We start from the raw sequence: 23,999 nt of genomic DNA on the forward strand, positions 1-23,999 counted from the left end.
ATAATATTTGTCGCAATGCCGCTTCAGGTCTATGACCTTCAATTTGTCATAATTTGTGGCGTACCTTCTTTAGCATACCTTATAGTACAGTCAAATTAGGGTTTAACCTTGAAGTAATTTATATAAAGCTGAAACTTTGTGTGGTTGTTCATTGATAGATCACCATCTCTCTCTGAAAAGTCTCTAAAAATCCGATGAGAGGTTTCGGATTTATGACATCATCAATATGGCCTCCGCTGGAAGTTGCAACGTTATTATTAAACATGCGTAATTTCTCACATATTATAGATAAACTCTTCGCTTCTGCACTAAAATGTGGAAAATTGATTGGAGTACACACAAAATAAAAGATGTATGCACCTCACTGGTGTTGGTTGAAATTATTGAGTGAAAAATTTGGTTTCGTTAAATTAATAAATTCTGTTTCGTTCCACTAAATTAATAAATCGCAAAGGAATATCATATAAAGTTGAAACTTTGTGGGATTGTTCATTGGCTTGTCCTCACCTCTCCATGAAAAGTCTTCAACAACCCGGATGCAGGTTTGGTCGCCTTATTGAAAAATGGTGGCGACCTTTATTTCTACGCTAGTTATACTGAAGTGTTGTGATTTGAAGAATCAGCAGTCAAGTGTGATACCCTTAGTACGACATTGAATGGGTTTTTACAGTTTGTTTTTGACCATGCCAATTTTAAAGTACGTTCACCCGATGTCCACAACACATTCCATGCAATGGGAGGTATAAAATGTACTATTCCTATTTCTTCGGTTCCTCAGACATCAACAGTGCCCAAAATAACTACAAGTGTTGGTTCACAGGTTGTTGGAAAATATGGATTTATTCCTATTAAAATATCTAAAAAGAAGTTTGGTGGAGGACTGGAGACAAAATAAGTTTTACCGGTTGCGGACTTAGGAATGAAGAAACCACCATGTTCATTTTGCAGAATAGCTTAGTTGTAATTGGGATAATGCTTGTTGGTTGAAGGCAACACCTAGATATTTTATAGTAGCTACAAATACGGACTTCGATATATGCTTGTTGGTTGAAGGCAACACCTAGGTATTTTATAGTAGCTACAAATACGGACTTCCATATATGCTTGTTGGTTGAAGGCAACACCTAGGTATTTTAAAGTAGCTATAAATACGGACTTCCATATATGCTTGTTGGTTGAAGGCAACACCTAGGTATTTTATAGTAGCTACAAATACGGACTTCCATATATGCTTGTTGGTTGAAGGCAACACCTAGGTATTTTATAGTAGCTATAAATACGGACTTCGATATATGCTTGTTGGTTGAAGGCAACACCTAGGTATTTTATAGTAGCTACAAATACGGGCTTCCATATATGCTTGTTGGTTGAAGGCAACCCCTAGGTATTTTAAAGTAGCTACAAATACGGACTTCGATATATCCCATTTAGATGCTCTTCCTTTCATCAATCTTGATCCATGGAATTCAGACACCATTTATTCAGCTTTGATCTTTGCTAGTGACGAGTGTCGGAGACAAAATTAGAGAACATATTTCGTGACTTTCGACCAGCCTTTGTACACCAAAGTTTTGGATATAGTTGCAGCAAACCTGGACAGTGAATTGGCCGGGATCGTAGTACAACTTGGAGGCTTCCATCTTCTTTTGTTCTTTCTGGGTTCAATAGACCATATCAGTGCTGGATAAGTTACTTGTAAAAATGTAACGCGTTACTAACGCTTTATTTTTAGGTCCGAAACTTTAAAAATGTGAAACAAATTATGACTTTAATTTTCCGTACTACTATTACTACCACTATTATTATTATTATTATTATTATTATTATTATTATTATTATTATTATTATTATTATTATTATTATTATTATTATTGCACGTTCTGAATCGCTTTATGTAAATGCAAGGACAAATTTTTACTTGATATATGAACATTTTCATATAATGTAACATTGATAAAATGCCATACTCGTAGGGATGGACACGAGCGAGTTCGAGCGAGTTTTCTTTGACACTCGATTCGAGTAGCAACATATATCTTTGAGCTCGACCCGAGAACTCGACTCGAAAAATTTCCTCCAACTTGACTCGAATTGAGGTCGAGTTTAGAGTCGATTCGAGCCAAATCCGGTGTGTTGTTTCGAGTACATTCTTCAAGTATATTACATAGACAATATAATTATTATCACTAACACTACTATCAATATACTACTACAACTTTTATTATTATTATTATTATTATTATTATTATTATTATTATTATTATTATTATTATTATTAACAATTATAACAACACTGTGTTGAAACATGAAAGATAGGCGGTTTGTATTTGAATACTAAAAAGCTAGTTGACTGCCAACCTCGGTAGTCGTGAAGTCTAGGAGTCAAGGACATTGTTCACGAGCTTCTGAATTTGGGTTGAGGATATATGGTTGAGTATTCGGGCTCGAGACAAACACTGTTAAAAGTTATAGAGTATTGGCCAAATATCATAAAAACTGCTCGGCTGGGTTTAGAATGGTCAACGACTCGAGCAGCTCGGCTCACAGCTCATTCACTATCGCCCCGAACCGAGAAGTGGGCAACAGCTCACCCAACCGACTTGAGCCCTCGTCTCAGTTGAGCCGAACCAAGCTCATCCCTACCAAGCCAGCTCGAGCCGATGGTTCACTCCCAAGTGAGCCGGCTCGAGCCATCTTCTCAGTTGAGCCGAGCCGAGCTGAGCTTGTTATAAACATCTCTTGTGGTCTCGCTATCGAGACGAGACGAGATGCCAGCAGTGTCCCCTCTCGTGAGCAATACTAAAAGAATTCCATATTACTGTTTAGCTTGCATTTCTCATGGCTTTCGTTTACCAGTGTAATCAGGCCATGATTTCAAGACGTCTTAAAACGAACGAACCATTTATCAAACTCGACTGGACCTGAAACTCGACGCGAAAAGATGAATCGGCTCGGAACTCGACTCGAGGATATTACCCTTGACTTGACTCGAAACTCGACTTGAATTCGAGTCGAGTCGAGTTTTAGCTTGACTCGTGCTCATCCCTATGCGTTAGAAAAAATGGTTGCTTATTATTATTCTGCTAAACTAATTATATAATAATAACAATGTTGTTATGTAAAATTAAAAATACAAAATATAGATAAATATTACACTACTCTATAATCAACGGGATTCTAGGATAAGCAAATTGATCTGAAAGAACTCCAATATTAGATATCATCAGTAAACTATTTTCTAGTAATAAAGTAGACCTGCTCATCAGAACACAGTTTATTCATATTAACGCCTTACTATAAATCGTTAATTATGGCATCATAGTTGTTGATAAATATTTTCCGCCGGGGCACTTCAGACACTTTACTTTTAAATTCTGTCCACCATCATCCTCAGTTCTCAAGAGAAAAGTATTCTTTCAAATGTTCGAACGGTAAAATATTTTCGTTCTCCATCTTTATAAAAACAACATTAATCAAAGTAAAATAGACTACCGGTATCATTGCACTCCTAGTTCAGTCACTGAATGTATTGATTTGGAGCTGTCAAAATCTACGACAAAATCTTCCAGGTGCTTGCAATCAGTACACATGATTTCTTTAAGGCTGTCCTCATCTTCAAAAAACTGCAAGTGGCACTACGAACTTATCTCTTTCCCTGTGTGCCTGTGACTTTCGGTCACTGACATACGTAGTTCATGCTCGATTGTTTCATTCTGAGAAATTCACTTACAGGAAATAAACATTTGTTTCCGATACTCATCCGGAATGTAACGTGAAAAAAGTAACGCAAACTAGGTACGTTACTTAAAAATGTGTAACGCGTTACCGTTACAGTTACTTTGGAAAAAATGTAACGCGTTACTAAGAAACGTTACTTAAAACTTGCGTTACGTTACTTCCCAAGACGGGACCATATAATGTCTGAAAGTGGTTTAGAGGAATTGTGGGAAACAGTGTATGCATCATCATCAGTATGCCATATGATAAGTGGACATGCATAAGCACGCGTAGTGCGAGCGTACTTACTAACTCATCGATCAATAACTACATTGGTGTTACAAGAGAGCAAACATATGAATGAGGTATGAAGGAAAAATTGCTTGAATGTCACAACAAATTGCTCTGTTAACGAAATCTATTCATAATCTACAGCAGACGAGCCTCTCAGTCAGGACATTCTTCCTTGCATCCAATAAGTCACAGAGCATATGGAGACTCTTTCTCGAACTTGCAAATTATGGACCCAATACTACCATCAGGTAATGTTGATGGTGATGATGTTCATATGGTCAGAAGGGACTGGTAATTTTGAATCTCATCTGCATTGTATATAAAGAAAGTTGTCATATTTTCACGTCGCACGACACCTCCAATATTCCAAAAGTGCCGGTGTCCAAATATGCAGTGCCGGTATCCATAAAACTTCACTCTTCTTAGAAAGAATTTTGTGATATTACTGTCACTTCATCTGAAGAACATGTGGAAATGTGTGACTCTCAACAACAGAGAAATGAAGTTGATCTTAGAAAATTGTTGGATGGTTTTCTGCTCATAATCCTTTTTCCACAGCTTACAGTGAACAACATAATTCAATCTATTGGAGTGGTTGCAAGTGAGAACATTAATCGTGACACAGTAGAAGAGGTTGGTCTTGAAGCACTGCAGAAAACATAAGCTAACAGCTTTTTTGATCTCAAACTTCATCGGAAAAACAAAATCAGTCTTTCATCTTCAATAGGTACTTCAATAACAGAGAAGATGAAGTGCCAATTAACACACAACAGCTATTCGGCAGAATTTTATGTACCATGAAGGAAAGGTCAGATTTCTGTAAGTATCTATAATCTGAACAAAACTACCTTCTCTTTTCTGTGGATCAACCATGCTTAAAGCTCAAAAATCAGTGCTATCTAATCTTCTAGCTAACTAACACCATGTAATAATGTGGTGCTTCTTTCGTAACTATTCTCAATAGACAGTGGGATCCTCTTGCATAAAATTGTTTGGCCAAAGCCAATTACATTCCAATCATATGTGACATACGTTCTAACTCATTCCCCATCTGAGGCCACTGTAGTTTTTGTCGAGTAAGCAATCTGAAGCGTTCTCCAGACATTCAGTTCGCTTCCATGGAGTATACTACCGTCTCCCAGGAAGGTTTTCTTAACAACGAGACCAACAAGTGTAGCATAATAGGTTATCTCTCTGATTAATTACAGAACGCAGGAGTAAAGGTAATTCAAGCTGATGATGATGCAGGTGAAGTTATTGTCTACAGCATTAAGTGCACGTGAAAATGGCGTAAACACAAAAGTGACAGTTGAAGTAAATGACACAGATATGCTGATCATGTTTATTGCTAGATAGTGTCCAGGCGCATCCATAACCATGCTAATGCCTGGACATGCATCTAACCGAGATCATATTGTTGATATAGCACAATTACGACTGGCTTTGGGAGAGATGGCTAATGTCTTACTTTTCTGTCACACTATCTCCGGCTGCGACACCACCTCAGTTATATACAAAAAAGGGAAGAAACCAGTTTACATTTGCTAAAAAAAAAAATAGTCAAGACTCAGTGAGTGTTTTCAGACATGCTAATGCAATGGCGTATGAAATTGCTGCAGGAGCAGAGTCATTTTTCTTGGCACTCTATGGTGAAAAAGAATCACAAAAGCTGAATGAATGAAGGCATTCTATTTTCACTAAAGTTGTAGCACGTCAGGCTCTTGGTGACAAGTTTGAAATCGCTTCTCTTCCGCCAAGCAGAAACGCAGAACACCAGTATGCATTCAGAACTTATCACCAGGTACAACAATGGCTTGAAAACTTAAATCCTACAGATTGGGCATGGATAAATGTTGGGAATACTTTATTGCCAAATACTACTACTGCACCTCCTCCTCCAGAGGATTTGCCTAATCTAATCAGTTGTAGTTGTAAAAGTGGTTGCAGTAAAAAATGTGGATGCAAGCTGGCAGGTCTCACATGTTCACTAATTTCTCTTTATTGCAAGGGTACAGCTGCGAAAATGTGCTATTCAGTACTGATGATGATGAAGATTAAACTGTAAAATACATAAGTAAATACAGTGTTTCTATTTACAAACCTCATTACCATGATCAAAATGACAATTCGTAAAATGCATTTATTCCGCAATTGTATCACGTGAACTACATTACATATCAAGTATGAGCGAAAATATCTTTGAGGACAAAATGACATCTTATTTTCTTAATTACTCCAAATTGTTTAAATTTTATCCTTATAAAAGTAACTAGCGTGGAAATAAAGGTTGCTGCCATTTTCCAATATGGCGTCCAAACCTGCCTCCGGGTTGTTGAAGACTTTTCGTGGAGAGGTGAGGACAAACCAATGAACAATTCCAAAGTTTCAACTTTATTTGATATTCCTTTGTGATTTATTAATTTAGTGGAACGGAACATAATTTACTAGTTTAACGAAACCACATTTTTCACTCAATAATTTCACCCAACACCAGTGAGGTACATACAATATATTTTATTTTGTGTGTTTTAAAATCAAATTTCCACATTTTACTGCAGAGACGAAGAGTTTATTTCTAATCTGTGAGAAAACACGCATGGTTAATGATAACGCTGCAACTTCCGGCGGCGGCCATATTGATGACGTCATAACTTCGAAACCCGTCATTGAATTTTCGGGAAATTTCCAGGGAGAGATGAGAATCGACCAATGAACAACCACACAAAGTTTCAGCTTTATATAACTTACTTCAAGGTTTCGTCAAAATTTGAGCTTCTTTTACTGGACTATTACACGGGTCTCAAGTCAAGTTGCGTAACTTGATCTTCATGTTTTGGACACATTGTGATGCAGTTTTGGTTTTCCACCCCCTCATATTAGACGTCGAAAGCCAGCAGAAACCAGACATGTTCTATATATCGAGCCTGTGAAACATTTGGTGGATTGGCGTTTCATGATAGGAATGTTGAGCGCGTCGTTGACCAATCAGTTGTTTGTTGTTTTTTTTTAATTCTGGCATAATGACTGGTTGTGAGGTCTGGCCAAAATACATAGTTGGCCAGATATCTCCCCCTCCTCCCCAAACCCTACGTTATTCCGTCAAAATGAAATGGTAAAACCCATCCCAGGCACGCACGTCATCAATTTTGAAAATTTGACCGAGATTGGTCATTTGGTTCAAGAGTTATTGAGTTTTATTTTTTTTATATAACTCCAACCTCCTCCTCCCTCAAGCTCTAACGTCAAAGTGAATAGCTAAAAACATTCCCATGCTAGAACTACATCTACGTCAAAACTTTGATCGAGATTGGTCGGGTGGTTCAAAAGATTAAGTCACATAGTCACTTTCAATTTGGATCTGAATTTTTTTTTTTTTTTTTTTTTTGTTCACAGATACCGCTATTAATATATAGATGTGAAAAAGAAGCGCCGTAGACTATATTGTTTTACTAGAGATACAGTTTCCGAACCATTTAGAAAATCGGCATTTATTTTCGCGATTGTAAATGCATGCAAACGGAAAGCAGCTAGGTGACTCGTGATAACGGCACCTCATGCAAAATAATATTGTCTATTGCGCTCTTGTTCAACTTTTCGATTATCTTTTATCCATTTCAAGATATCATATAATTACTGTAAAATTAGCGGTATTTTAATTTCGCGGTGATTAGGCATTTTAAGTCCTGAGTTCCAGTTCATTGCTTTATTACCCTCCATTTTTATAAACTGTGCCTCCTCCCATTTCCTGTCTATGTTTCTATCTTCTTGACCTGGACGTGCTGTCACATGTGTATAGCTTTTAAATGTGAATATATTTATTTGCTCAGCAAATTGTTTGTGATAAATTATGTATTAAGATACAACTCAAGGCTCATAAAATAGAAGATCTGACTACACAACAAAATCACGAAGTCATACGTCACAGTTTCGGCACTCCCATTCTGCTCGCCAAGAACAAGAGAGAGAGATTTCGAAGACTTTCCAGATTAAAGCAAAAAAAAAAAAAAAATATGTATTTATCTACGTATTGCTGCTAGTATACTGTATTTCACGCTAACGTGTCGATGACCAGCCCCCATTTCAAACATGTCCCTCCCCATTCACCATACTCTTACAAAATTTGTCCACCTCCCGTCCCACCCTTACCTCTCCCAGCCCCAGTTAAATGGCAACGTTGCATTTTCAATTAACATTGAGCGCATAAAGAGTATACAGCCCAAACGGTTCTTCTGATTTTAAAAAAATAAAAAAGTGCTTCGCTTTAGATTGAAAACATTATGTTTGGAAACAGTTTCCTCTCTTACGTTTTGTTGTAATTCTGATAATAAAAGAGTTACCCCATGTCAGGGGACTTTTCAGACACCCTGTATATATATGCTGTAGTAGTAACAATCTTGTTCATGCTTATCTAGTCCTAAAAATATACACTAAAGCAATTTGTGTTAATAATATATAATTATTATTTACAAAAGTTATTAGAAAGAATAATGAAACAAAACAATAATTTTATGATATATATATATATATATATATATATATATATATATATATATATATATATATATATATATATATATATATATATATATGACCAAAAAGGAAGAAATGTCTTTGTATTTTAAAATTAAAACGAAGTTATCTATTGTGGATCTCAACTTTGTACTTTTCACTCATACTTTTTTTTTAATTAGAATGACAACTACAAAATCAATTTGTTTGTTAGTTACAACTTATTTTATTTTCTGAATGAGAGCATGAATATATTTTCGTGAAATTTTCCTGAAATTTTCAGTATTTGTTTTAATGAGTTACTTCAGTTTAACTTTGGCATTTTGATGAATGAAAAAGTTGCAGTAGATGATCTTTATTAGCCTTACTAATTTATACCAGATGGAAGTATGTGAATGTACAAAAATATTAAAGTTATGAGAAAACATTGCATTAGTGGTATCAAACTGATTTAACGTCGGTGTTATGATTTAATGTGATCAAAAATATAATCTATGCAAGTAGTACATTAAATTTTCGAACCTTTTCTTTTTTAGGAAATGAAGAAATATTAGGTTTTTCACTTTATGTAACTGCTTTTTATAGGGATTCTATTACAATGAAGTTTACAGTGAAATATTTCAGTTTTACGTCCCGAGCTTATGCCTGCTAGGCTAAAGGAGACGATGATGGTGAGAAATAAATGCAATAATTGAATGAACAAAGTAGAAATAAGCGGGAAAACTCCGAGAAAATCCACGAATACGGTGTTTGTCTACCACAAAATCCGCTTGGCGCGAGTTGGCATCGAACTTGGGACTCCATGCATGAAAGGTGAATGCTCTATCATTGACCCACCATGAACCCTAATAAAGTTTGCAATACAACAACACTGCAAGGACAAGTGAAAAAAAAAAAAACAATCCGGAAAATTTTCGTCACTAATTGCCAGTGTATAACGAGTATTCTTATTAGGATCACATTAGTGGGACTTATAATAATGTAGCATTAGTAAGTACCTCTGCTCGTAGTCCGTTAATCCACACAACGTAGTCCAATGATTCACACGACGCAACCTGCTAATCCACACGACGTAGTTCATCAATGCACACAACACAATCTGTTAATCCATACGGCGTAGTTTGTTCATCCACACGACATACCGTAGTCCGTTAATCCACACAAAGTAGTATCTTCATTCACACAACATTGTTCATTACTTCACATAGCGTAGTCAATTAATCCACACGGCATAGTTTGTTAATCCACACCGAGTAGTCAATTAATCCGCACGACTTAATCTCTCAATCTGCGTAGCGTAGTTCATTATTGCACACAACATAGTTCATTAATGCACACGAGATATCATGTTAATCCGCACAACGTATTTCATTCATCCACACGGCATAGTATGTTAATCTGCATAACGTAGCCCGTTAATCCGCACAACGCAGTTCATTAATTCACATGACGTAGTTCGTTAAACTGCACAACGTAGTCCGTTAATACAAACGACGTAGATCATAACTGTTGAACGGAAGCAATTTTTTTTTTATATACAGCTAGAGCGATAATTTCAACCTAGTTCGCAAATGGGGTCAATCCATTAGCATCTCTACGGAAACAGTCACTTTAACAGAGGTATCCATATTACATTTTCTATTACTGAAACAATTCATACTAGGTTCATCCTATATTTCTTTAACTATTTCGTTATGGATTTTAACGCACCTACTCCTTGAAAAGTTATTCCATGTTAAAAATCTCTTGTTCATTTTACTTTACTGAGGTCTTGCCATGTTGTCAGTCCTGGTAAGAGGCTTCTATGAATATTTCTGAACGAGTGTCTTTTTGTTTACAAAATGTGATTATTAACCTCACGCCAAAACCCCAAGTTGGAGGATCACTCCTTGTAGTCTATCCCCGAGTGCTTACTTAATATATTCGCACATCACAGCTAATCTCTGTATTCAGAGGTTTCTCGATCCGTAACCTGGCGACGCATCATACCGTGAAGACAGGAACCCACATTCCACATGGTTAGCTAGAATGGAAGAAAGTAGAAACGAGTTCAGAATTTTAGCTGAAAATCCAATCGGGAAAAGATAATTAGGAATATCTAGGCGCAGATAGGAGGGCACTATTAAGATGGATCTCGCAGAAATAGGAGTACAAAGTAGAAAGTGAATCCAATTGGCTAAGAACAGAAGACAATAGAAATATCTTCTGAATGTGGCATTGAACCTGGGTTCCTTAACCCATAACGTTATTTTGTTTTACTATTGAAACACAGCTAGTAGAAGTTGCACATTCCGACGCTAGATGGCAGCTAACATTTTCCAGCTCTTGCTATCTACCGAACGAAACTGAAACTTCTAGTACGTGATCGTTTACAGTGCCTACCAGAGCTCATTTTTCCCTTAACATTTTTGGCAATGAAGTAGTTCGCTATTGCTAAATATCTTACTTCAGGATAAAAGGGAACAATTTCACATATGTAAATAAACAACTACTCAAACAAGATTGACTTCTAATAACAAATTCCGTTGATTTTTTTACATAAAGTCTGTATGTTTCATCAGTGTATGGATATCCATTAACTATAACATTACAGTTTACAACATGAAATGTGAACCATAGACATGCAGGCATAAATTACGATGGACATTTAAACTCCGTTAATAAAAAGTGTTCCAAAAATGTGCAAAGATGTCCTTTTCATATCTAAAATTAGAGAAATGTTTTCGAAAGATTCAGTCTTTTTTTGCTAATAAGAAAATGCTGCCAAATAGATATATTTCTTTCAGTTTAACGTCTCACAATTATTCCCTTTAGGCTAAGGGAGATGATGGTTAAAGCAAGCAAATGATGGTGGAATGAGTAAGTGGGATAAACAGGAGTAACCCGAGAAAATATTTTTGGCCGGGATGGAACCATAGACCCCACACACCAGATATAAGAGTTCTTTCACTGAGCTACCGTATACCAATACCGCCATATATCAACCTTAAAACTAGTGATGCTCTCTATCGTTGAAGTGATTGATTCTCCATCTTACTAATTTCAAACACAAAATATACGAGTAAATTTTCAATTTTCAACAAAACATACACTTCGTTTTACAAAGTACTAACTAACTAACTAACTCTATGGCCTATGGAACACGGAGATTCAATGCCGCGTTCACAAAAGCTCTCCACTGACTTCTATCCTTAGCCAATTGGAACCAGTTTCTACTTTGTATTCCTATCTATGCGAGATCCATCTTAATATTATCCTCCCATCTGCACCTAGGTCTTCCTAATGGTCGTTCTCCGATTGGTCTTTCAGTCAAGACTTTGAAAGCGTTTCTACTTTCTTCTATCCTAGCTACATGACCTGCCCACCTAAGCCTCCCAGACTTGACGACCCTAACAATGTTTGGTAAACCGTATAAATTATGTAGTTCCTCGTTACGAAGTTTCCGTCATTCCCCATTCCCGTTCCTCTTGAGTCCGAACATTCGTCTCAGGATCTTGTTCTCAAATACTTTCAGTCTATGTTCTTCCCTCAGACTAAGCGACCATGTTTCGCAACCATACAGAACAACAAGCATGGTTATCGTTTTATATATTTTAAGCTTCAAATTTCTCGACAGAATTCGCGACAAGAGATTTTGAACCGAATAGTAAACGAATTCCCTGTTTTTCTTTTTAGTCGACATTTAATTTCTTCGTGAATATGATCGAAGTAAGGACCATTTTTACCAAATTTCCGGTTCACTTCTTTGTTATTTTACCATTTTAACACCAAACAATACTGACACTGACTGAGCCGTAATATATAAAGAGGAAATTGGAACAGGAGATGAGAAAGGATGTCGTACACCACGCTAACAACACCAGGCCACATACACCTTTAACGTTCCATCAGCAATTGAGGGAATTTAGCTAGTAGGATATTTCAATGCATCCAACGTAAAACCCGTACCGTATGACACCCTCACACTATCAATTGAGGAGTTTGATGCAATAAGGACGTAAGTCTGAAACATGCATTTGGAGAAAAACGATGTTGAAAATTTAAGTAGTTTTTTTTTTTTTTTTTTTTTTTTTTTACATAAAACAATGTAGTATGCAGCATTTTATTCCGATATTGAATTGAAATGCTACCAGGAGGCTAAACAAGCATGGCAGAAACGACAAATGCGTTTGATGTAAAAAGGGCGTAAAGTCGCTTACGCCTTTATTACATTAAACTCTCCTTAATTGTTTCGGTCTCTGCAGACCTTCCTGAGTGGTTTTACGTTAGTTACGACAGAAGCATGAGAAAACCGTGTACCACAATTTCTTGGCCATAAACCACAGAAATTCTATTGCGATGGTTATGGTGCTGTCAAAATAATAATAATAATAATAATAATAATAATAATAATAATAATAATAATAATAATAATAATAATAATAATACAAAATGGTGTATATCAGGTTTCATAATGTTTTCTTCAAATAATAATACATGTACACACTGTGACTACTAAATTTTAAGACTAGCAATGTCATAAAATAGTGCTGAAAAGAATTACCTTGATTAGCTGGTAAAGTTAAATATATGGCCATACTTGTTGTATACAGACAATTTCGAGGTTATAGAGTTTATGGATTTATGTCTTCCAGTCCTCTTGTCCGCCAGTGTTGAGTTCCTTTATCACAGCACTTTGGATGTCAGAAATTGAGTCAAAATGTTTTCCTTTCAAAGCGAAAGAGTAATATATCATCAGCTATGAACTTCTTGAACTATTCTGGGTCATTTTCTGCCAGTTGGACCCACTCCTGACACGACTACACCCAGTGTTATTTTGTGTTCTTTTTGATTTGCTGTCAGACTGTGGGGCACAAATCTGGAACAAATCATCCTCTTCTGTAGATCTTGTTCCACAATCTTCCAAACACTATCCTTGTCAACGTTTAAGTGCTCCGTAATCATCCTGAGGAACTTGAAACAATTTTCAACCAGCTTTCTCCGCATTTTCTTCAACGTTTTATTTTATTTATTTTTAAGTTCGAACGTTTATCACATGACCAGGTCTAAGGTCGTCTTTGACTGCCTCCCGATTCTCATAAAAACAGCGATGCTAAGCAAAAAAAAAAAAAAAAAAGTTCACTGTAGAAAGAGCATCAATGTTGTAAGTTGTTTGGTTCATGTTCATGGTCTCCGTGGTTGTTTTGTCAAGTTTTAGACAAATCCTGATGACTACTCTCTGCTCCATGTTACGAACAAAGAAAACACAGTTCACTGAAATCAATCTAACTCACAAAATTCGGAACGAACATTCGCAAATTCTTCACCCATGCACAACGCATTCGATACTGAAAGCTACACACAATAACCTCTTGGTGGTTCCAGCGGTTATTCTTCAGTGTTGCCAGTCTTGAAATTTTGTAGACACACTGTGCATTCTCACTTTCGACCTTCAGCGTCTCAATATCTTTTAGACAGCCTAACAGTTCACCCATCAGCACATCTAATTTTAACCTGGTTGTATATTGAATCATTGGAATAGCTTTACCATATTTTGTAAATTTATAAATTGTTTCACTTATCCAACAAGTTAATCAATAGTTATTATAAAATATCATTTTAACTCTAGGATGACCAATGGTGGTCAATTTTGTCCGAGAGTTCCTTTTCACTCAGTTTATATGGATTAATATATATTCAGGATTCTTTGTCTTTTTGTTATTGTTCCTTTTGATTATATATTCATTTTCGTTTGTTTTTTTTAAACTTGAATATATTGAATTTTTTGTAAAGAAATTAATTTATGTTGTGTGGGCCGATTTGACCCCCCCCCCCTTCCTCATAGGTGCTACCCACCTTTGTTTTATCCAAAATTTCTTTCATTTGTTTTATATATCTAAAACTTGTATTGATTTTTAAAATATTACTTTTCTCCTTTATATAAACACTTAGGCATTCACAACCTTAGGCCCATTACACCACTGAACTTCGTAACTTTTCACTTTTCACTTTGAACTTAGCCATTTTTTTTTTCAAACTGAAAAGTTTTTGAGTTCCACCATTATTTTTGAAGAACTTTGCAGTTCGATATTCTGTAACTACGAAGTTGCAAAGTCTTTGCAAAGTGACAGTTGAATGTTAAAGTGCGATTTTATGCGCTGTATTCTAGTTAGTAATTTCAAAGGTTAGTAATAGGAAATATAGTGAATTATTTCAGAAATGAAAAAAAAAAAAAGTTGATGACAAGAAAATGGCAGTTTTTTCAAGTGGTCAAAGAAAAACGTAATATATGGTTGGTTTGTCTAAAGACAGCAACTTGACAAAGTTATACTATATCTGGAAACATAATGTTTATAATAGAGTTAACTAAACCATGTACTGTTCTGCAAGCAGTTGCTTTTGACACACCACGCATTTGTCCTAATCCGTGCATTTGAGCACCATGTCCTAGCCAATGAAGGCAAAGAAGTACTTGCTCTCTTGCTGTAAGGGCTTTACTACGTTTTGTATTCTTTCCAAAGCCGGTCCAATATGCTCCAATACGAATTCTACCTGCTCACTTGTCAAACGGAAGCATTCTTTTAACTGAAAAAAAAAATCATGCTGTGGAATTTGATTCTGTTTTTATACACTTTCTTAGGAATCTCATTCTCACTTCATTTATCCCTTGAATAATACAATAACTTCCAAAACATATTCAAACGATAATGGACCTTAGTCAATAATTCAGGCAAATCGAAACTTCTTTTCTGCAAGATACGACAAAACCTTGCAAACTCCTGCTTTGCACTTTTCAGTTTTAAGATGATGGTGGAACAAAAGTCAGATATTTCTGCAAAATCTTTGCAAGTTTTCGCTTTGCACTTTACATTTTGCACTTTGCAGAAATATTTATTTATTTATTTATTTATTTTATTTCGTGAAACGTAAACCTTGCTGCAAATTGCAAAGCGCAAAGTGAAAAGTTGTTAAGTTCAATGATGGAATAGGCCCCTTGTCGAGTGATAGTTACAGGCATTATACTGGTTTCCTGCATTATTTATATAAAAAAGTTGGTATGATATATAAGCAATTTTACACACTGTATTTAGCCATTTTTTTTAACAAATAAAAAGTACAATTCCTTGAAGAGTTTATTTTGTTCAATTTAGTTCAACACGTTAACTCAAATTGAACAAACACCGTGCTCGTGGGTTTTCTCGGGGTTCTCCCGTTTCCTCCCACTTTCTTCATTCCACCGTTTTCACTCATCTCTCATCATCACCGTCTCCTTTAGCCTAACCGGCATAACCGTGGGACGTAAAACTTAGAGATTTCATTTCATTTCATTTCAAATTGAACAAATATACTCTGAAAGCTATTTAAAAGCAGCGCGGTCAAATTTGACCTAAACCCCTTGGTCCTTCACGTAGCAGATGCAAGCATGGACTTTCTGGGGTTAAATAACGTCATAAAACCAAGTTTCAAATCTTTACTTGAAACTGAGAGTAACCCCTGCATCAAAAACAACAGTGACTATATTTTCCAATTGTCTTTTACAGACATTAGGACAAGTTGATCTATGTTTGTAATTGGAAATTTACTAAATTTTATTTTAATATAACAAATACTACAAGGGAATTTAGAAGAAGGAAAAAAAAAAACTAATCTTGGGTTTTCACGTCACTGCGGTTTTACTCCGCCAGTTTCCGGACATGTTATTGATCGAACCTTGCACTGTTCAAAGCATTCCGTAATGAAAATTAATTGCCATGTCAAACGTCTCCGGTAGAGGATCTGAATTTAATTAACTAAGTGTATCTCTGACAGTTAAAAGTATTTTCAGTACAGCAAGCATTCTATCGTAATTTAAAGAAGGATGTATTATAACTGCGACTATGTCTTATTTCCTTCAACAAATTTATAAGAGGATATTGTTTTGTGGATGTATATAATTTGAGCTGTAAGTGTTTCCTTTTCTCAGGGAAACAATGAATTATTATTCATTTACAACGGGGCATTAGTCGATATACAATATTCTGAGAATTCTAATTTTTAAATTAAACCAGCTGAATCTGTGCTCTCTACACAGCGCATCATTCACATGTGAGCGTGAATCTCCTTGTCATTCCTCACAACATTTGTACACGTCTCTTTACAGACACAAGTGAAAGACATCTTGATAAAATTCAGCAAGGGATTACATAAAGGGGAGATTTTTTTTTATATTACTTTTTTCATATCTCGCACTGTTTGCAAGATTTGAGCCTACTTCTGGTTGGAGTTTCTAATTCATGTATGATATTTTTTTTTCTTTGTTCTTTCATGTATAATGCAATAAGAAAATCTTAGACTGGAGAAATGGTTATCTTCAGTTTTCATTATCATTTGACCATGAAACAAATGCTTCTGCATGAAAGATATACAACCCTTGTATACAATCGTGTCCTGTCCGATGTAAAACTCGTAGATTATGTTGCTTTTTTAAGTTTCAACATTTTCAGTGTACCCCTAAAATATGTAATAAAGAAATAGCGGTCATGCTTTTTATATTATTCAATTAGAACTGGAAAATCTACACACAATTTGGAATTGACCAGTGGAAACTGTACGTTTCTAACACTTCTGGTTTTGGATATCTCATTGTCGAAAATATTAGAGGCAAATGTATAAAGTTTTCTTTGGAGACAAACATATAAACCTATATAGATATTTTGTTGAGTTGAGTTGAGTTAATTTTGAGTTTAACGTCTCATAAATATCTTGTCTTATTAGAAGCTTCATGCAAATATTTAATACACTATCCGTTGTTGCAATCACATATATATATTTTTTTAAGTACAAGAAAAGGTACACAATTAGTATGGTTATCTGAAGAATCAGGAAAGTATTTGTTCAGACTCGGACAAAAGTGGGAATCTAATACTGGATTAATTCGTGTGCTCAACAGAAAACAGCACATATTTTTCTATGGCTCAAATGTTATAATCAATAATTAATCCACAATCACACTGCGTAGTAAGCCTCAAACAATCAACAGATTGGTGTCCCTGACAATTCTAAGACATGAATAAAGTAGATAAATATACATATGGACTTAGCGGTGAGTTTAGAAATATGTTCTTCACAGGTATGAACTGCTTTCTTCAAGAATAATAAAATTATTTTGATTAAACAATATGCATATCTTGCTTCTTAAACGTGTATAAAAAACGATATAGGTCCCGAGTTAAATAAAAAGAGAAAAGAATGGAAAAGAAATTATAATGTAGAGAAACGCATTTTAAGTTAATATTTATGTTTATAAAACTTTAAAAAAAAAAAAAAAATGAACTGTAACGTAATAATATATATACGAAACTAGGGTGTGACATGCTACTCCTGAGTGACATACGTTTTCGTTCATCTGAGAAAACAACAGATGACAGAATATGCATAATTTCGTCACTAGTACACAGGATGTATATTTGTACGCCGAACCGCTTCTAGAAGCATTATGAGGTTCCGTACACGTGTACGTTGAACCTGCTTGTGCGGTTGAAGACACCAAATGTGTTATTTGGACTTTTCGTATAAAATAACTAGTTATTTCCCAAAGCCTTCAGGTTGCTTGCACAGTAGCGACGCATCGTGCCCTCAGGTAGAAGCCAGCCCAACTAGCGACAAGTATTGGTATGACAATGAACTATTGGGAATTAACATAATTGAAATACTCAGGGAATATTGCGTTTATAATAATGATCAATATTACAGGGTGTCCCACTCGTAAGAGGCCTCGGGAAAAGTGTTATAAACATATTAACAAAGGAGGATATGAAACAAATTTGTACATGACATATATTTATGGTTGAGAAATGAAAATTATTCAAGAGGTGCTGGAAATGACCTCCCCACCTGTATACATAGTTCAACACGGCGCTGCAAGTTCGTGAATGTTGCCAGAGTATTGGGAGTGACGGTCTGGATTTCACGGTGAATGTTCTCACGTAACTCGTCTACTTGGCAACATTGTAAATCTGTGAAATGTGCAACAATGAGATTCCGCGAGCTGTATATGGGTCTCGTGTCTCAGTGTAGCCTGGCTTATTGTTCGTGGCGTTTTGTGCGACTTGCTTCTTCCGGAGCTGTTGGATTCCGACGATGTATTGATATTCTATGGATGAGCACGTCTTCCTTGTGAAACAGTATTGGATAAATGATTCCTTTAAGACTTGTCAGAATAGGTGAACTCACAAAACATACGTCTATGGAGTAGTGACAACCAGCATGCAGTCAGTCGTTGAAGAATTTCTTCATTCACAGAAAGTGGGTGTTTTCTGTGCATTATCGCAGCAGCGCATCATCAGGCCAATTTTTTGACACTACTGTCACCAGTAAAGTGTACTTATTGTTTCATGAATTTGTGAACCAGCTGTATGACGAGAACCTGACACTTGGTTGGTATCAGCAAGGTGGGGGCAACATGCCATACGTTTAAGGCGAGTGTAGCCGCGATGGAATCATTTTTCTCTGCCAGAGTGATTTTCAAAGAATTATGGCCCACAGGTCACCTGACATTTTTTTTCTGTGGTGTCACCTGCAAGGTAATGTTTACAAGAACAAACCACACACCATCGGCGAGTCACGTAAGAACATCCACCATAATGTGGTTTCATATCCTCTTTTATTAAAAAAAAAAATGTATAACACTTTTCCCGGGGTCTCTTTCGAGTGTGACACCCTGTATATGAGTATTTTGTCTGCATGCTTATGCAACCTGTAACTCTTAAATATTTGGAAATTTGATACTAACAGAGGTGTTTTTGTTTTATAATAAGGACTAATCATATGTTTCAGCGTTTTGAGATATTTTACCTAGAATGTAATAAAATGAAAAGAAAAAGATCAGAAGTTAATTACTAAGATGCTCATACGAGATGTTGAAACTCCGTCTTATACTTGGAGTTCACAAAATATATCCTACCGTATTACATGGGGGCATTTTCCAGTATGTAGTAGTCGTGAAAAAATCGGATAGCCTTTTTTTTTCTTTACTCAAAGGGACGAATTACATAATAGTCATTCTTTATCTTCCATAGACATTGATTTGAGGAAAATATCCGTGTAGAATTTAACGTTCGTTGCCTCAGCACTTTCAGGGGCTCACAAAAATGAATGAGGGAGTCTTTCAATTATTAGGAATTTTTATTTTTTCAATATTGATTAATGCACAGTAATTTGGATATGTACACATATATTAAAAATAATTTTAAAAAAAAATGTAATATACGTTCTTACAAGTGTAGTCAAGTTCTAAGAAATAATGGTACAAAGGAAGAACCACAGTTGTCTAAAACTTGAATTTTCAAGTTCATTAATTTATTTAATCAAAAAGTGATGTATGCAACTAAATTTTCAACGAACTTAAAAAAAAAAAAAAAAAAGTTCGTTACTGAATTCTCTATGTCTGTGTGTCTCTGTCTGTTATTTGCGATTATTTTTTTCAATTTTGAGTCCTCCATTCGATAGATCACCAAAAACTGAGAAAGTGATGGGATGTTTTTTGCGTCACTCTTATCGTTCCCGAGATATTGGCCAAAAAAAAATATAGGGGTGTCATTTAGGAGCAAGAGGGGGCAATTACACCCTCAAGAGTTTGAGAACATATACTTTAATAAATTGTGTACTAATATACTAGTACAAAACACGAAAGTCTTAGGTAGTGCTCTTGCCCTACTCAAGTAAAGTCTGTAATGAAGCCCCTGCTAGAAAATATTCGATTTCCGGAGATTTAAGGAGCCATATCTCGGGAATCATAAGTTATAGAGAAATGATATTTGTGTGTGTCAATACCTAAGAGAATTCTGAACATTTTCGTAACAAACAGTAACCGGTGGCCCTGTCTAACTGGCCACTGGTTTGGTCAGTGGCCACTACTTTATATTGTTACCAAAATGTTTACCATCATCTTAGATATTGACTAACAGTAACACCTTCTCTCTATGACCCACCGTTCCCGGGATATTGGCCAAAAAATAGTTCCGATTTAGGGAGATTTAAGGAGCCATACCTTGAGAGCCATGAGTCATAGAGACATGAAATTTTGCGAATTTTTGCCAGAAACAGAAGAAGGTGCGGCTATGAAAATTTACTTTTACATGTATGTACGGACAATCACAGTTATCCTTCCTGCTTCATCTCTCCATTCTTTGTAAGTTCGTTCTGGCAATGCTCTTGGAGCATCATCAATTGGTTTTAGCTGAATACACCACTCAGCTACATTTATTTATATTATGATACTTTCAAACTGTGTATGAGAAGGAGGTTCACAAATGCGAAATTTATCTTGCCCATTAATTTTGAAAACTTCATATTTAGTATTCATGATCATAGTTCGTGGTAAGATCATAGAAAATAAAGTATAAAAGAGAGATTAAAACAACTACTTTATCATTTATTGTGGAATATGTTCTTTCACTATATGCAGTTTCAATTCAACCAGAGGAAAATAGCGGCAAATTATGTTAATCCAGACTTTGAGTATGTTTTACAACCGAAGTAGATTGATGTCTAACTTCCTGTTGTTTAGTTTCAATCATGGAGACGTAGCAGCTTATAAAAAGTTCCACCTTCGATCTTACATGTCTGCGACGTAATAAACATCTTTGCAAGTAATAACAATCCGGTGTTTTATTCGACACTATTACTGAAATCTTTATTCCACACTTCAATCTATCCTTAAGCATCGAAAGAGAAAAGTTATGAACCGAATAATTTCCAGCGAAATCTCTTCTGCAACTAGCGTAAAATATATTCTTATTCAACCACGAATGAATCGTAGCTAAATACGTCTGTATTTGAGTCACTGAAAGGGATAGTGAAGCAGATGTTTAATTTTAAAACATCAACGTTTCATTTTACCCTTAGCATTACGGTATTCCCAAATTAGTGAAACTCTTTCTCTCCCTTGCAATATTTGTGAACTTGATGACGTTAAAAAAAAAGTCGTGAGTTTATGATAACGGAGTATCATGGGGAGTATTTTGTCGCTGAAGCGGAAGTATCGATTTTTAATCTGCGGTTAGACTATCTGTATCAACTTTTCTCACAACTGCTTCCTCCACTCCCAGTTTCCAATGCACCAGTGATGCAGGATGTTTGTCCCACTTGAAAATAAATGACATTTTTTGTCATTAAAAATCACACACTACTGCGACGTCAATCACAAGTTAACTCAATACTTCAATGGTCTAATGGCTTTAGGATTTTTGTGTACTGCTCACATTTCTTTACCCACTTCATGTGAGACAATTCAGTGTAATTATTGTTAGCCTGAGTTGGTATTAATTACGTTCAAGTAAACTTCAGATTTTTTTAAACTATGATTGAGAAAAAAATAAAAAAAATAATCGATAAACAAATAAAATATCCATTTAATTATTGCATGTATATTCATTTTTTCAAGTGACGGTAGAATAGGGGTATATAGAGGATTGTCCTCGATTTTACAGTATATTTTACCTGTCCTATGTGAAGGTTGTATGGGACGCACATTTGTTCTGTATTTGTATATTAGTACCAACGGTTCATGTGCGCCATGTCAGAGAGGGTATTCTTACTGTGCTGTAGTGATCACGAGGAGTTGTGAAGCTCCATATAGATTTACTAATTTTACCACGAGGGTGTGTCCCGATCGTCAACCCCCCATGTATGAAATTTTGCTAATATTATCTCTCACGCTAAACAGAGAAAATCTACTGAGGATACAGTGTTGTCAGATTGCCACTAGGTTTCATTTTGTTAATTTATATTTTTGTTGCTGTTGTCATTGTTTCATAGTTTTGATATTATTACTGTTACCATTATATTCAAATAATTGCTAGTGTTTGTGTTATAGTTGTTTAAGTGCTGTCTTTTTTTCGCCCGTTACCTATGGCTTTTGAGTTTGGCAGCGTTGTTAGTGAACTTTTGCTGCTTCACTTTTTTGATCAAGTGTGCTTTTGGAAAGCAACTCCACGAATCGTACCGAATTCTTCCGATGCATCATATGTGAGGCAAGACAGTTCTATGAAGTCCAGGGTTCACCCGTCGTGGCGGTCACTATGAAAGAACTGTAACATTATAGTCTCTAATTATTATTTTCTTTATGTTAATCAACGCCGTACTCGAATTCTAAAATCTATGCCTTTAAAAAGAGTGAAATACAAAACTTACATAAATTGTTAATACTTTTGTATTAGATGATTACAATAGGCATATTAATATTTATCAATCTTTCAAGTTATTTTAATTCCACCTTCGTTGAGGCTCAGTGTTAAATTATCAACTGGTTAGAAAGGATCTTATGGACTTCGTGAACTACCTAATAACCAAAATGCCAAATAATTAAATGTAGTGTTTAAATAAGACAGTTACCGTTATTTTCTCAAATACGTTAGTGACTTACGTATTATATATCCATGATTAGCAATCTGACTTTAATGCACGTTCTGTATTTACAGTAGAGACAGATGACTTGATTTCATTTGATTTTGTGTTTAGCGTCCCTTTCAACAACGGAGCTAAACGAGACATGGATCTACTCTTAGCACAGGGTCCGGCTCACATGAGCTCCTAACGGGAATATAATCCTGGTCTACTACGCCAAAGATGTGTATGCTAACCTCTTAGCCACGGATGAGCTCTAGAAACACATGACACACCTATGGTAAGAGAGAAATATGGCAATAATAATAATAATAATAACAATAATAATAATAATAATAATAATAATAATAATAATAATAATAATAATAATAATAATAATAATCCATATTTGAACGCATTTACACGACTCATAGCCACTAAATGCCGAAAAACTGAATTTTGAAAAAAAAATGAAATGAAATTTTTAGTTTTACGTTTCACGTTTATTGCGGTTAGGCTAAAGGAGACGGTGATTATGAGAAATGAATGAAACGGTGGAATGAAGAAAGTGGGAGGAAACGGGAAAACCCCGAGAAAACCCACGAGCACGGTTTTTGTCCCCCACAGGGTCCACACAGCGCGAGCTGGGATCGAACCAGGGACCCCAAGCACCGGAGGTGAACGCTCTACCACTGAGCCACCGCGGCCCCAAACTGAATTTAGGATGTATGTCTATCTGTTCGTATATCTCCATTTACACACAAACGTTTAGATGCTTATTGTTATATCTATCCAACTCAACTGTTTTCAAGTTATCGTAAGATTTTCCATGGAAAAGGGTGAATTTTCTTCGTACTTCCAATATAAATCAAGTCTACTAGGGTGAAAATAAAAATACAAATTTCTCAAAAAAACAACCCCAGCGGTTACGTTCATATTTCTTAAATTAATATTTGATTATCGCAAATGTTTATATATATATATATATATATATATATATATATATATATATATATGTTTAGTCCTAACTTGTTTATTTAAATTGTTTAGTTTTGTTTAAGATGTTTGTTCAATGTAACTGGTTACCTGTAGAAGAAGAAGAAGCAAGGTATAGTTGCTTGTTGAAACTGTGCATA

The 23,999-nt window shown here is 35.5% G+C and overlaps 1 protein-coding gene across 1 annotated transcript in view; it reads right to left on the bottom strand.

The window, feature by feature from the left end:
• mGluR (metabotropic Glutamate Receptor) overlaps positions 1-23,999 on the bottom strand; it is a 1,220,665-nt gene that overhangs the window by 560,937 nt on the left and 635,729 nt on the right. The gene's annotated exons all lie outside the window — the stretch shown is intronic.

This window comes from Thermobia domestica, chromosome 6, assembly GCF_964235325.1.
Source record: "Thermobia domestica chromosome 6, izTheDome1.hap1.1, whole genome shotgun sequence".
NCBI classification, from domain to species: domain Eukaryota; kingdom Metazoa; phylum Arthropoda; class Insecta; order Zygentoma; family Lepismatidae; genus Thermobia; species Thermobia domestica.